General features: G+C 39.6%; 2 protein-coding genes across 7 annotated transcripts in view; one reads left to right on the forward strand and one right to left on the reverse strand.

Annotated features, from left to right (window-relative positions):
* Positions 1–13,732, reverse strand: part of LOC119650660 (autophagy-related protein 16) — a 440,786-nt gene that overhangs the window by 328,261 nt on the left and 98,793 nt on the right. The gene's annotated exons all lie outside the window — the stretch shown is intronic.
* Positions 1–13,732, forward strand: part of LOC119650659 — a 220,773-nt gene that overhangs the window by 152,946 nt on the left and 54,095 nt on the right. The gene's annotated exons all lie outside the window — the stretch shown is intronic.

Raw genomic sequence — 13,732 nt, forward strand, 5'->3', positions numbered from 1 at the left:
AGGAGTTAATTTAAGATGGAAGATTTTGAATGATAGGATTAGGGTTTTTCCGAGCAGAGAGTAGGTATGAACTGTGGTGTTTGGCTTGAAGGGAAGTCTGAATGACGCGGCTTTGATTAGATGAACCGTCTTAGATTTGATGTTAAACCATCTTAGATAGAGTGTGTGGGTGGAGAGAAGGATTGACAAAAACAGAATTCAAGTTATGGGAATGCTTCGTGATTACAAGTGAATGGAAGACTGACACGAAATATCCTCATTCCAAGAAGTCAACAACCAACAGTCTCTTTATAGCTCCAAACCCATTTTCACACATTTTTTCTAAAAAAACATCCAAATGAGAAATCGGGGACAGATTGCAGCACCATAAGCACTTTCAGATTGTTGACCCCTAGAATGAATGATCCTCTTAAAAAATCAAGCTTGACACTTTGGAGCCTAAAAATCGATTTCGTCTCTTCAATAAGCATCAGCCGAGCGTTCATGCGTCCACATCTAATAAGCCCTTTATTGACTTTTAGCGTTCCTAGTGTGAAATATTTCTGAAAGTCAAATTTCATTCAACTTTTCCGGTATTAAACGGCATAAATGAGGAAAATCTATGAATAAACTATGAAAACATTCTCACCGACGGATTGGACTTAATCAAATATTGACTGGACAAACCATCATAACGATGGCTGTAAACTTATTACTCATAAAGGAAACCATTGGATCTTCAACTTTTCTTCCTATACATGAAGATGAATCTTACGGCTTTATGATTTATCTCTCTTTAAATTTTAACATGCATACTTAAACCTCGAGCTCAGTCTTGAATGAAAACGCTGACATCTTAACCCTTTCGATCTTATAGTCGAGCTTTACCGTTTTTCAGTCGGTTTCCTGTCGCTCAAATTTTCCAGTCTTCCGTTGTGAAAAGTTTTGGAGCTCTTCTATGAGTTACTGACCATCTTAGTTCATTCAGAATGTTTTTCCATCTCATAATGTCTCACCCAACTTCACCTTCAAGCAGACGCATCATACTCGTCCTCCAAGACAAATACCATAAAATCATTGATTACCTCGTAGCAAACATTCATGGTTTTATGATGTTAATTTTTACTGGCATATAATTGATTGTGCCAACAGAACGCAGAACCTGACAAGTGACAGTAATAAATAAATAAATAAATAATAATAAAATCCAAATATACAAACAATTCCAGAACGTTACCATCTCATCTTAAACACAGTCAAAAGGTAGACAAACTTTAAGATCATTCAGACTTCATGTATCGAAAAAGATACTAGAATTTATTTATAGACAATCTTCCATGCATTCTAGACTCAACTATTTTTCGAAAAATAATGAAAATTTTAAATTTTATGACTGGACGTCAACGACCGCAAAACCACATACTAATTCATTCATACACGACGGCAATGCTGATGATGATGTTGTAATTATGAACTATTAAAAACTTTAAATCTTTAAATATGGAGATAAGATGAGATAAGTTAGTTCCTTTCTCGCCCAAGGTGTCCGTTAGAAATCAAGATTTTGTCGGGGACTTTAAAAACCATTAGTGGTTGAAACTAATGCTGATATAAGTGAGTTTTAGGTTATTATTTGCGAGTTAGATGTTAATGTGATGCTGTTAGGCACGAGATATTTGGCACAGATTTTAGATACGAACTTTGTCTTAATGAAATTGAAAGCGAGCCACGTTTCTGCAGCTGTTAAACTATCTGACCTTTCGGTTTGAAAGTTTTATAGGTCGCTCTGTGGATAGAGAGGTGGATGCTGACAGAGAACAGGCAATAAAGTCCAATCAACACAAGACACTTTATTGAGATATTAAAATCATGTCAGACTGTTTGTTAGTTAATAAATTAAGGCTAGAAGTATCTTGTTTTATCATGATCATCTCCAGAGGCATAAATATCATATCCAGCCAAGAAAGATGTAATAAATTTGAAATGACGCACGCCAATATGAGCTATGGTGATAAAAATGTTATTGTGTGTCAATTAGGGATTATATCCCTAACCCGGCTACACCCTGCATCACTCATTTCCATAGTAGCGAAGGAATGGGAAGTATTTTTAGACACTTCCTCTGTAAAAAGCCTCCCCGACTTTGGTTGGTGATGCAAGGTGCAAGGACTGCTTCGGCTGCTTAAAGGGAAGAGAGAATAGTGGTTTCGCGAACTTGATCTGGACTTTTTTGCTGAGTTTCATGAGAGAAAATTTGGCAATACCATTCTTCGTTTGACAAATACGGACCATGTAAATAAGCAGATAATGCCTTACAATGCTACAGCTGCAGAAAGGAGCTTTGGTCGGACCTAGAGAAAGAACACCAAAAAACTAGAGTACAATTTTGCCAAAAGAAGGATATCTTGCCAGGGAATCTAAGCAAATCCTGAAACCTGCCTAATGCAGGATTACGACATTATATGACGTATAACAAAGCAAGGTTTCATGGAAGATCTATAAAGGATGAAAGAAAAATGCTGATAAATTAGTCTCGGAATGTATTCCAAGCTATCAATACGTACCAATCAGACAAGAGGGAAATTTAAAGGACCGTCTAAAATAAGGCTATTGGCATCAACTACTCAGATCAAGTTGGATACATCTATGTAATCAAGCGTGGAGTTCAGTCCATTTAACCAGCATTGTTTGCTTAAAGCCCTGTTTGGTGTTATTCACACATTCATAATTTGATTTGTCAACGGGGTCCGAAAAAAATAAAAAACTCATATCAAAATGCTGTCTTCTCAGTTCTAGCATTAAATTTGGAATAAGTCAATTCCCGGATTGAGACTATGATATATCCTTCCCCTCCCAAAAGGATCTGTCATCTACTAACTCTACATTCTGTTCGATTATTCAACCTAGACCTATATTGACGGTCTGAGATGTGGGTAAAGAAGTTTCAGAGGAGTTCACTCCCACGTATGCGATCGACCCGCTTATTTCTTCCTTTAATGGCCATACTGCGAACACACTCGCAATTTCAAGATGTTTTCGCCTTTTAGGGGTCTCCTCATTGCAGATTCTATGGCTAACAAGTAACGAAAAAGTGCAAGAGATTCGCTCACTCTCCGGAAATAAGTAGCATAGCAGCACGTCGCAGCTGATGGATACTTCCAAGAGGGCATTATTCCAGGATGATATTTGGACCGCTTTTACCACCTCAATCACTCATGGGCATTGCATGTCGCAATCCAGTGAACGACTGTGTTTGGGCAAAAAACACCCCCCCCCCCTGCAAGGGGCTTCCAAGCTAGTGTCAATGGAATCGACTTGTAGTGAAAATGGCACACAAGTTTCTGCCAGTTTTAAGGGAAACCACCCAAGGCGACACATATTCACGAACGTTGAGCCGCCCAGTATGCCATCCACGTAGCGTTCTGTCGAATTTCATCAAAAAACAGAAGTCTCTTTCAAAAGACGAATATTTTCAGTTTCAAAACAAAAGCTACATCGGACAAAGAAAGTCGTCGATCGGTGCTTCCCTCTTGATGCTGGGCAAATAACCCAGTATAATCCGAGACCATGTGGCGCACAGGATGTCATCATTGTGGAAGAATCGAGAAATTAATGAACCATAATTGCGGTGACCTTCAGTGCGTCTCCCAAACGCTTCAGCTTGGATAGCTTGGCTTTCCACTGGCGTTGGGCTAATTTTTGGTGCCTGGTTCGCCTTTGTACCATTATCCGCACGATTAGTGGCTTGTTTTCCCGTTATTCCCATAGGCCTATATCAAATTTCTAGCTTCATAGATATGGGATGGTTTCCTGTCACAGAAATCAAATTCTTAGCCACTGTTCCTCGACGACATTGTTGCAAAGCATCTCGTACTCAGAATATTCACAAAAACAGAGACTGTTGACATTGACCTCAACGTAGCATGGATCAAATTTTGTTTTTTAATATTTTGAAGCACAGGTATATTGAGGATATCTGACAGAAGTCGCTCATTGAAAAAGAGCTAGAGAAAGGGTTGAAAAACCACAGCAAGCTTTTTCAATTGGGTTTATTATAGCTACAAATGTTACCTTTATTCGCAAGGTCGTAGAGAGGAAAGATCGGGCCTCGTGGTGAAAATCATATGCACCCTTCCCGAAATCGCATAACTGATCTAATTTTGTTAAAGTCTCTCTATTCCGGGTCCCTGGAAGAACTCCGGGATGCAGAGGAGGGCTCCCTTTCTCCAGTCTCTCTCGGCAGGCCTACCTATTCCACTAGAAAAGTTGTGGGAAATTTTCAGCATGCCAGATTGAGGGTAGGAACGGTCTTGGCCACGCCTAACTTTTGGAGTGGTTTTATTACGCCTTAACCAAGTAGGCCATTTAGCACTAGTTTACCTACTAAAACTTGGCATTTAAGGATATAGCATAGCAAGTAAGCGGAATTTCACCTTCAAGGGATGATTTTAAAGTTTCTGAGGAAGGAAGCTTTCATTTCGTAATTACTGGCGAGAACCTCTCCACTTTCGGCTAGGATATTCTTAACTAACATATGTCCAGCATTGGCTTATCTTACGAAAGGTAGTATTTAGTAACATTCTCCAGACATCTTTGAGGCGGAAGGATTCTGCGGAAATCCTTCAATCAATAGTGTCGTGAATTGAACCGGAAAGTCTTCCAGTTAAGTTAGAAGTGTTAGTTGGGGGCAGTATGGTGAAATTGATGTTGCGATAATATCGTCCGCACTGATGTCAGCTTGCTGGCTAAAATTAGCCTCAACATCCTAATCGACGGGAAACGATTCACGACAACGACAGTTTGTCAAGCTAAACATTGACATGAGAACCACTTGAATCCATCTATAACATGCTTTCCGTTGAGTGAAGAGACAAACAGACGAACCCATCTTGCTGCCGAAAAAGACAATGGCTGACAAACGAAGAACACTCAACTGCTCCAAATTATCTTCTACGTATCACCCTTAAGCCATAACTATTCGACTGACTACCAAATTGCAATTTCCAAACAGAGGCCGAAAGTTTGGGTTGGGAAGTATTGACTGAAAAAAGCCAGGAAGAAAATTATTAGATTCGAATTTCAGCTTTAATCCATACGAAAGGATTTTGAAACTTAGGTTTGAAATCTGCTTGGACTTCCATCACTTTGGCATATACTTCCCTGGCCTAGCTCGGACCCTCATTTGGAGGACATTTCCTTCCTCTTTGTCGACAGTGCCACTGTTGACCCAATTTCTTGATGCCTTAGTTTTTGATTAGTCTTCCAGTAGATGCTGTCATTTTCAAATGACAAAGACGTCAGGAAGGCATCTTAGATATTGGCATAGGAATCAAGCTTTCCATTAAAGGAATTTGGCCTTCCCCTCTTTCTTTAAGTTTATCCCCGTTCAGCAGTAGGATTGGCTCGCCTAAGCCAGGCTTTACCTGCTTACCGTTCAAAAGTTTAGGCTCAGTTGAGAGCAATTTGCCGGAGTAAGCCCTTTGTATATACCAATAAATATCATCACCTTGAAAAAAGGAGAAAACGGATCTTGTCAGGTCGTTTATTTATTGTGCGGAGCAGATTATATTTACTAAGTGCGACTTTAGAAGCCTGGCATTTACCACTACCTACCTCAGAACCCTAATGTGTTCGTGAGAAGACTGACTTTCCAGTAGATCTAGTTTTGGAGGTACATAATCGCGGGATCACGTACTGTATGAATTATTTATTTAGAAGTAATACTAAATTTTTTCACTTTTAGGCCTAAGTAAAGCCTTTCGCAAATGAAATCTTCGACTAAATGTGACTATGAAAGTGTCAAGAAATCTAAGTGGAATCGTGGGTTTCAGCAGTAGCTTGCTCGAATAAAAAGCGGGAAAATAAAGTCTTGTGGACGACAATAGGAGGAAGGAGCTATCTCCTTCATAGACGCTACAAATTTTGACCTGAAATTAATTCACTTCCTACTGATCAGCAACAACTATTGAATAACATCGATCACATCGTGACCAGCACTAGATTCGGACTACGGTTGGTCCTTTGACAAGGCAATAAATAAACATCGCTCTTCTTCCACAGCAACAACTCCTATTCAAGAGGCGCAGAGAAATTCCGCCTCTTTCATAGTCGCACGTGGATGATAATCATAATGGTCATATGACCTAGCACCCGACAAGTAGGTTGCCCTAGCGCTACGAATGTGAATGTCGATGAAGGGTAGGTTCTGACCGGAAATAACATCGACAGCCATAGTGGCTAGATATAGTTGGCAATGCATGTCCAACGTAGAGCTCAATTCATTCAGCTTTATTGAGATCACTGCCGAAAGCTTCCGTTGGTGTCGTTTACGTAAGACGGTACATGACCAGTGAAGTACATAAACTACCGTCATTCTGTATAGGGTCCATTGCATTGTCATCAAATTAGCGGCTACTAAGTAAACCCAACAAACTAATCAGGCAGCACGTTTTGGGAATCAGCCCATTTCGGTACTAACTCGCCTACTAACCTAAAGGATATACCACTGCGAAATATTGCCTAATATAGAGCATATAAAAGGTAAAACCGCTATTTTTCATGAGTTGACGCATAACGTTTCGTCAGGAGAAATTACCGCCGAAACTTATCTTTCTTGAATTCAGCCATTCGTCGGCTACCAATGGGTTTGGCTAGAGAACGAACCTAGAGACCATTAAGGTAGTAAGCTATTCTTGCTTGAGGTACGAGAAGTAAGGCGTTGCAATGCTGATCCTTCGTCTACTTTGTATAGGACCCTCTTCATGAAGTACGGGTACTCACACCCTGGGAATGCAGTCAGACTTGTTTCTGTTCTCCTAGAGAGAGCAAATTGGATCGAAGAAATAACCCGGAAGTCACCCAAGGAAAGTCCGTAAATGAAAGGGAAAGCATTAAATAAAAGGGATTATTCATTATCTGAAAGCGACTTGCTAAGGAAATCGGAGTATATAGAAAGAATTATCAGAATTCACGCTGTCATATCACATTAAGGAATACCTACTTACCTATTGTACGGTATCGTAGAGTTCGTATATTCTAAATCTACCATCTAAGGATAAGGCAATAATAAAGATACAATAGAAAGGAAAACAGATTTTAAGATACACACGTAGATCCTCAAATCCAACAAACCTTTCTCAAAAAGATAACCTTAGTAGGGGTGATGACAGTGGAAAGGGGCCACTAGACTATTGACCCGGAGGTTACAAGCTGAATTTCTAGAATGCCAAACCGAAACGAAACTGCAGAAAAACCTACATGGGGAATGAATATATGCCACTAATTGAACTAGCAAATTGAAACCTCAAGACACCGTTCGAAGTACTCCTTGCAATTCTCCACTCCATGGACCATTCATTCCTATTTTTCTCATTAATTTCAATTTCATTCTCTACTTACTCCGCACAACTCAAAGCACCACTGTCCCATTTTGAATTCCACTAGAAAATTGCATCCAATCTGCTACCCCAATAAACTCTGAATCGGATTATCATTTATAGCCGAATTCAGATTAACATTCATAGAATCAATGCCGGTCAATCAATCACCTTGACCGTACCAAACTCCAGTAGAACTAACCGACCATTATCGAATCTAATTAACTTATCTGGACGAAGTAAAGGAGATAGCCCCCTAGCATAGATGGTTCTAGATATTTTCAGTGCATCTATAATTTTTTTTACAGTTGCATTACACCGTAAACGAACAGTATTTTTTACTCTTTTTAATCATAATTCGTTTCGTTTATTATTAAACAACACACGAATCAGCAGATAAATTGCCTCACATCATCATAGACTTACACCTGTTTTGCATCATATCAATTATCATTGCATTAGCGCTCAGTGCGGATTACAGTATGCATATATTCTACGTAATCTGATTTTCTGGATAGATAGATACCCAGGTTCAGTAGATACGTAGCAATGCATTCAGCACCAAACGCGATCTTTCGTCCATCATCAGTCGTGAGAGATTGATCTGAATTCGGATTAGAATGATGACTGGGCAGTGAAGCATCAAACCCCAAGCCAACACTCCCAAGCTACCGTAAAGTGCATGCCCAAATGCAGTAGCGGTTATGCAGTAGCCAAAGAGAAAGGTGGCTCAATAATTATTATGGAAATTATGATTCAGTTTAAGAATGCAAAAACATCTTCCCTTCGTGAAAACGCATCGCACGGGGAGTGGTCAGGTGTAAGAGCGTTTATTCTTCTGGAATTCTACTTCTTGGGTTTTTGTATCTTTTCCGTGTTAATGGATATATGCAAGAACGGGAGGAACAATGGAAGAATAACTGTTTCTTTTATCATTATAAATACAGCTTTCGAATGAAGTTATGAGGAAATAAAATTTTATTAGCATAAAGCAAGGGAATAAGCATGATCCCTCCCCCACCCGTTTCCTTTGGCAGGAACAAGTTACCAATAAATCAAACGATAATGGAAACTTCTTCGAATGCAAGTGGGTGATAAATATCTGAAGCAATGAGATGAGATTTTATGGTATGCCAGAATCGGAACCCTTTCGGCATTCCCAGATTTAATGGTATCTTCGACCTAGCGTCATGCATTTTCAAGCTACCGTTGCTTTCAACCATGACCTTGCTATGTAATTAAAAAGTATTAAAATGGTCTTCAATATTCATCATTAGTTATTATCAATATATCTTTTTCCGTTTATTTCCTGCTTCTGTAATTAAAAATATTTATCTGGTATCTGCGGAAAGTAATTAGGTTGAACGCCTACCACTTTTTACTGCAAAAATAGATTAGAAAAGCTCCGCACTTTTCAAGCAAGATCAACTACAACTCAAAGGAACTGGTTCTTGAATGAGATACAAGAAGCCCTAAGTACTTTCCTCCCAATAAAATTTCATTTAAATGCAAATACGAATAGGAGAAACACAGATATCAACCATTACACATTATTTAAACGTACCTCCCAGCTATGCCTGTCATACAATCTCCCAGTCTTCTTCTTGTCCCTCTAAGAAGCTTGGCTTCATTTCATCTTCATCGTCAAGATTGTAAGACTTTTAATCTTAACCCAATTTCACGCTTGTATTATTTACGTACAGATTCAGATATCCTCAAGCTGATCCTCATGTCAGGCTTTATGTCATGAATCCATCGAACTCGTCTTCTATTTAGTAATCAATCAACCACCTGAGCCTAGAATAATTTCAATTCAGGCTTACAGCATCCAACTCAAGCCAGAACCTTTGTAAAGTATCTTAAATTTTAAAAACATCTTCATAGACCCATGTCCAGGTGTCTTGAATGGATCCCAATCACAATTCGAGACTACTTCAGGTCTTATGAGCCCAAAATTCGCTCCTGGCATTCGGGTCCGGGCGTCAATCGAACCTATCAAGAATGGCAGTAGGTAAACGACAAATTTTCTGTTACTACATAGTTTCATAAGATACATTTACGTGATGGATCATTGTAAACGCACTCAAGAAATTTCAGTAACATTTTGTGAATGGATGGAATGTTAAGACCTTGAGGCAACGCGTGGGATGTTATTTAGACCAACTGATTTGTGTGAGTTTTAATTAGGATTGGATCAGTGTAATATGATCAGAAGGTGGTGATACAATAGTAGGCTTATCTAGAAGCTGTAAAATATTTGTAAAGATGAATGGTATTCGCCTAGAGGAGAAGTATGCTAAGGTGGCTTACACCTTGTGAAAGAAATTTCTTTCGACTTTGTGAAGTTTTCAATCCGATTATTCGAATGCTATGAGATTTTCCAGTAGATGATTCTACCTCTTCTGTTCATAGAGATCGTAAGTGAAATTGAAATGGAGTTCCAGGTGGCTTAAATTTGTGGCAAGATGGGAGCTCTCAACATTGGAAACACGTGTACATGTGTCCTCATTAATTCTAAAACAGTGTGAACATCTTAACTGGCTCAGCAATGTGCCAAGTTGTAGAGTTGAAAAGCGGGACAAAAGACGGTCAAAATATTATGTGATTGTTTTCAGTGTGCTCACCAAACCAAGATTGCAATCCACTCCCGAATGTGCTCCCTATTGCGTAACGTCTGATATCATGCAGTTCAGTAATTTTACGTGAAACAGGCGATTTCGACCTATTGTTGCTTTGCTATTAATAGTAGGATTTGCTCCAAAATTTCCAATATGATGTCCCATATCATGGTCAACATCATTACACGTCAGACCAATTTCATGATTCCCGGATGAGTTTAAGGGGATTCCACCTTGCAATTACAACATAGAATAACATACTATTATTCGCATGAACTGCAATAACTTTGCCGCCATTATTTTAAAATCCAAATCCTTCCAATGGATAGCTTCTTAGTTCCAGCCAAGAATACCCTCAGCTGCATACATTTACTCGACGATAAAAGTGTGTCAGCTTTTCTAAGTGCCAACAATCCGAAATTCAAGATCAACCTTCTGAAAAACTCAATAAGCAGCTCCCCAAAGCATTCTGCTAATCATTAGCCCTGTAACTAGCAGCCCACCAGCGCAAAACCGAAATTTAGATATCTCGGATAATCCGTTGATGAATCCTCCAGCCAACCTTGTTGATTTTTATGCTTGAAAATAAATTGGATTTTTTAAGCAACAATAGAAGAAATCGAATTCTTGTCTTGTTTTTACCTAGGAGTAGCTTTCAATCAGCTCCACTGTTCTTTAACCTTAAATTATCTCCCTCCCCTCTTATTGGGTTTAGTATTTGGTGCTTCCTATCCTACGAGAAGTTGTTTTTGGACAAATCTATTTTTCTACCTCACTTAAAGAACCGCAGACACATAATCTAGAAAGATGGACTTATTCGGAATGACGAAACCTAACCAAACAGTCACCTTTCATAGATGCTCCCTGGTAGATGTATTAAACGCCCATGTTGTAAATCGGAGAACTTTATCAGCCCACTGTCTGCACGCTTGCTGATATTGGAAACAGAAGTGTACTCCTGATGCTCTACTTGCCATGCTGATAATAAAATCAAGCAATGTTCAAAGAAGACTATTTTGACATATGCATCTTTTTCCTCTTTTGCCGACCCCATTCTGATGTATAAGATAACGGTTTCAACTGTCTGAACACCTCAAAAGCAAAGCCGGCTGCTTGCTATGAATTAAAGGCTACTAAGCAATTTTTTGTTTGGTAGCCCTTCTTTCATCGTTCTGGGGATGGCGTAGTGATTAGAATGTAAGCTTTCGCAAATGGATGTAGGCAGGCCAAATTTCCCTAGTGGTCAGTCGACTCAGCTGTGACTTAAAACATGGCTCAGAATACGATGATAATAGGAAGGAAGCGCATTACCCCTTGGTGTATTTTGACGGCTTCGAAAATGGAGAATTCGCTTGGATTTTGAGACGGTCAGGCTAGTCATTTCAGCTATTAAACAACGACAACCTTACAACAGTGTGGAAGTGAATCTCTTCCATATCTTTCTTTAACTCCTTCAGCTTTGAGGATTCTTTTATAAAGCTTCCTCGTGGAATATTCAGATCATTATGTGCTCTACAAAAGCATTCACCTGTTCCTTTCACCTGCACAAAAACCACAGAGTACAAGCAGTGTCAAGCCTCCTTCAGAAATGAGTAAGAAATGCCCAGATTACTAAGAATAGACTCCTCATTTCTAGGCAAGCTGATCTTTTATACCCTAATCCTCACAACAAAGAGGACGAATAAATTAAGTCCCCGTTGATTAAAATATGCACAAGGAAGACTTTGGTTAATGGCGGGCAGGGGAAGACTCCCCATTGCACACGAACTGGTCCCATCGAAAGGCATTGTAAGCTGCTGACCAACGTTTCACGGTCGAAATTAGCCCTTTTTCCAGTTTAACCGCTGCTGGCTTACACATACTACTTTCTTGACATGGCGGGCGATTTCAATTTTTGGACCGTTGAAGGATTCTCGTCTATCGTAGGGTTCGTGTGACTATGCACCGCCCCGTACTTGGAAACTAAAGCGACTTTTAAATGACTGCGTCAATCGAATCCCTACATTGGCTTCAGGGTGGTCCCAGGTGATCGTCATATCATTTACATTATTCTTTCCAATCACCTGGAAAACCAGGTCCAATCGTTTGACGTGACCGGCCTATGGTAGTTCCTGGACTAATATATAGGAGGATTCTCTTGCTCGTGGAGGTGACCACTGATTTTCTATAACCAACTCCTGGTTCTGCTTTAAACAAATATCCCGAAGTGGATAGATATCCGTCACGAGAAGGTACTGACAGCCAAATTTTCGCTTCCTAGGATGAACAAAATCTTAAGGAATCAAACTTAAAATTTTAGCTATTATTTTCTTGTGAACGGAATCCGGCTCAATAGTCTTCAGTGGGCGGGTCACCTAATGCCCATGGGCAAAGATGAACCAACCCGGAATGTCTATAAGGGCAATATGTACGAAAAAAAAAGTCCTGGCAGATCCTGCAACAAGGATGAAAAACAGGAAGACAGACAGGCGGAGGCTATTACGATTCCACGCAAAATTTGGATGGCAGGAAGAGATCGGACACTGGCTAAAAGTGACCATTTTCTGTAGACCTTGCATGTGCCGTCCAGACTATTCGGTTCGTTTCTGAGCTGCTCCACCTGACTGAACGATGTTGTCTTTGAGGACGAAGGAAGAACCTTTATTGATTGCAATATGTGCGAGAAGTGTGCTGATCATTCGAGGCAAACTCCCCACTTCTATAAAAATTGATCCAATGAAAGAGCACTTTATGATAAGAAAAATGATCCTCTGTTTAGATCGCTACCTTTTCAAATCAAGAAACCAACGAATTCAATAACATCTAGTTTTCGCTCTCTAGGTTTGACCTAGAACCCTCTGGGCATACCTTCGTCTTCACTAATTTATCTTTATGGATCTTATCAACTGTGTTGTATGAACAATCCTTCAATTCCGGCGTCGTTCCTCCCGCACGAAGTTCTAAGTATTTGTCAAGTCTATCAGATGTATTATATAAAGAGCTAGGCTAAGAATGCAGAATCTCTTTAAGGATTCGCTTTAGGGGATATTGGGCCTCGCCAACTGTTAACTTATGGACGTAAATTTTGCCGCTCTTGTGGTTAAATTCTTGAGTTTTTGCTGATAGCCATTTATTCTGTGTCCAAATAATGAACATATGTTCTGGTTAGCAGCATTTATCTTCCCTGTTGTCATTCAGATAAGAAAAACTTGGCCGCATTTTCGAAGTGGAGGTACTGATAAACAAATTTCCAATTTCTGCGATGACAAACGCTCCTAAGGAGTTAACAGAAGTGTTGAAAATAAATTTGATCACGAAAGCGGAAGCTGAGGAAAGAACGTGAGGGCGAATTGCAGACGGAGAGAAGCAACTTAAAGGCGGGAAACCTTAAGGTTTGACGTACCAAGTGGAAAAAAAATAGAACTGAACTACGTAAAGAAGACGAATAAGCACTGCAGAGTCTCATCGGTGAAAGTAGGATGACCAGAGTTTAGAGACATCTCCTTGAGAGAAAAACTGCTCAATTTCTCTTCAATGATGATTGCGAGCGTTACTTGCATCTGGAACCAGCAGGTTGTCAACTGGACTTTCATAGAATTGTTATTGTTACGAAGGCATCTGTTTTTTGCTACGAACAAAATAGGACCCATATGATTTACCTGGGAATAATACCTTTATCAATATTAAAAGAATTTTCTGTTTCTGGCTCAAATTTTGTTTATTAGGCAAAAATCATATTTCGGGAACCAGTTGTTCCGTACTTTGCAACGTCTTTTCAGA

This window comes from Hermetia illucens, chromosome 3 (genome assembly GCF_905115235.1).
Source record: "Hermetia illucens chromosome 3, iHerIll2.2.curated.20191125, whole genome shotgun sequence".
Classification (NCBI taxonomy): Eukaryota; Metazoa; Arthropoda; class Insecta; order Diptera; family Stratiomyidae; genus Hermetia; species Hermetia illucens.